The sequence below is a fragment of the Zingiber officinale genome, chromosome 10A (genome assembly GCF_018446385.1).
Source record: "Zingiber officinale cultivar Zhangliang chromosome 10A, Zo_v1.1, whole genome shotgun sequence".
NCBI lineage: Eukaryota > Viridiplantae > Streptophyta > Magnoliopsida > Zingiberales > Zingiberaceae > Zingiber > Zingiber officinale.
In genome coordinates, this window is record NC_056004.1 from 11,828,706 (window position 1) to 11,831,307 (window position 2,602).

The 2,602-nt window shown below is 44.2% G+C and overlaps 1 long non-coding RNA gene across 2 annotated transcripts; it reads left to right on the forward strand.

Annotated features, from left to right (window-relative positions):
- Positions 1 to 630: 630 nt before the first annotated feature.
- On the forward strand, positions 631 to 1,630 carry LOC122027834. Of its 2 annotated transcripts, none has more exons than XR_006124536.1 (3): positions 631 to 1,113; positions 1,267 to 1,457; positions 1,572 to 1,630. It is a non-coding gene; the product is annotated as an uncharacterized LOC122027834 (long non-coding RNA). The 2 variants fall into 2 exon arrangements; XR_006124537.1 differs by having other exon boundaries at positions 631 to 1,107; positions 1,175 to 1,457.
- The last annotated feature ends 972 nt before the right edge of the window (positions 1,631 to 2,602 follow it).

Genomic DNA, 2,602 nt, shown 5'->3' on the forward strand with positions numbered 1-2,602 from the left:
GATGTGCGTAGATTATATACTCTTTTATGCATGTTTTTACGCACATTTACATACTTTGAGCATGCTTGATCTATGCATTTTTATACTTCCAGCTTTCCTTTTAGCATATTTACTCTTTTGGTTTGGAGATCTGCTTTTTGTGCATTTTCTGTACACAGGAGTCGAAATTGATGAAGATTATGCGTCCTCGGACAAGCTTGGAAAGAATTGAAGGGAGAGAGCATCAGGCCGTGTACCACACACGGCCGTGTAGTGTTAAAAGGAAGGGAAGAGGACATGGCCATGTGAATATCACACGGTCGTGTCTTGATTTGAAGGAATTAGAGCAGATGCCTTACATGGCCGTGTAGATCTACACGGCCGTGTGAGGTTTCCAGAGGCCAAGCATGTGGTGGCCGTGTAAAATACCGGAAATAGGCGAATATTAATAAGAGAATTTTTCGGAATTTTTGGAGATTTTTCGGGAATTTTTCGGAACTCGTATGACTAAGTTTACGGGGATAAAAATGGGGGCCCAGAAAGAGCCTGTTTAGGCTACCCCATTTAAGCGAGGAAAAGTTATTTTTTCTTTTCCTTTTTATTATCTTTTTCTTTTATTCTGATTTCTTTTCTCAATTTCTTTCTCCCCGCGCGCCGACGCCATTTGCCCTAACCTCTCTGCGTCGTCTTCTTCTTCCCAACCGGCGCCGCAACCAACCACCGCACGCCGGTGATTAAGCCCTCTCAAATCCCCTCTGCCACTTCTTCTTCTCTCTTCCTCTCTTCTCCCGAGCGCCGACGACCGGCCATTTCCCTGTGCCCTAGCCTGAAGCCGACGGCCATAGTCCAATCTATCTCCGGCGGTCACTGCCTTGCCTTCTTCTGCCCTAACGCTTGTGCCGTAGCCGCCTAGCACTGCCGACACCCACTGGCACAGCCGAGCTTTCCCCTCTTCATGAGTTGCTGTCGCGCCACCGAAGGAACTTACCGTGCCCTAGATTTGGCATCGCATCGCCAACGATCTCTCTTCGGGTTGTGGACCAGAAGCTGAGCATCCGAGCATGCCCTAGCTTCTTGATGTCGACGGCTGATGCTTGTGTGGGAATGCCACTGTTCGGTCAAGAGAGGGTAAGGGTAAGCCCTAGTGTGAATCTCTCTTTGCTGTATCTTTATGCACCGGGTCTTGGATATTCAGGTTTCAATACTCCGGCCAACCTCTTCCTCCTTTACTCCTTAACGCTACTGGATCGCGTCGGATCCCTAATCGGGGCCTTACTTGGTGTTTAGATTTGGTGGCACCATTATCATCAGTGCTTTGGAGCACTGGATTGTTTGGAGATGAGAGGACGGACTTGAATTCTTCGCTGGTTGGTGCGTTCTGGATAATGTCGGATACAAGTTAGGCACCAACTTGACCTAATGCCACCACTAGTATCTGATCTAATCTTCTACTATCACTGAAGAAAAAGGGAAGCTAGGTAAAGATCCTTATTAACTTCAATAGTGATGTGGATTTAGGTAAATTATTGTTAGAATTCCTAACTAGTTGGATTTGTGATCGTTTTGCAAATGTTTATGGATTATTGACACAGGACTTTGACGTGAGACGAGCATCTCGATGTCGGATTGGACCGGATACGATACTCTTATCGGAGGCGGGTACCTCTTGACTTATCTTTTATGATATTGTCATTGGATATGCATAGTATTTTATAACTACATGCAATGAATATGTTTGCCTTTGGTATGTCACTGTTTGATATCCATAGCATGTTAGGTTTGTCACCTGTGATGTATCCGTGCTTATATCTCGTGATTTGTTGCCATGATTATCTTGTTACCATGAGTATCTTAGTTTCTATAGTGACATACCATGCTTACTGAGGTTAGGACTAGGATTTGGATTTTTGGTTCCTGGCCTGTGTATCTAGATTATCTGATACTTAGGTTTTTGTGTCATATCAGATTTGTATACCTCTATTTGTATATCATATATGATTCGGGTGTTTAGACCCTGATTCTTTGATCTGTGTATATTGTTGGTACATATGCTATGGAAGAGGGATATGATTTGGGTCTAGGTTGTTATACCTTAGAGGACTTGTATACCCTAGATCCGTGGATTTGGCTTACTGATACTGTGGTACCCATATTATGTATATATGGATTTTTCTATGCTGATCAGGATATTCCATACTTATTATGTTCAGGACATAGGGTTTTTGATATTCTATCAGACCTGTGTACTATAGATTTTGGTATGTGACCATCGTTTTTACAGTACCCATTTTGTATATATGGATATGGTTATGTTGATCAGTTTTTGTTATGTATAGTGACATGCATCATGATTGCATGCTGTGCGATAGTCGACTCCATTGTTGTTGAGCACATCGCCAGTTACATGGATCTGCACACACCACCACTCATGGGTTAGTGGTCGATTTAGGCAGTGTGTGTTGCAGCAGGGACTTTGTTTGGCTACGTTGGTCCGCTCATGGGTAGTGTGACACAACGTATTAGCCGGCAGGGATTCCTCCCGTCGCGTGTCGGAGTTAGAGCATTGAGCTCCCCATTTATGATTTGGGGTCACAGGACATCCGACAACATTCCGTCCACTCGG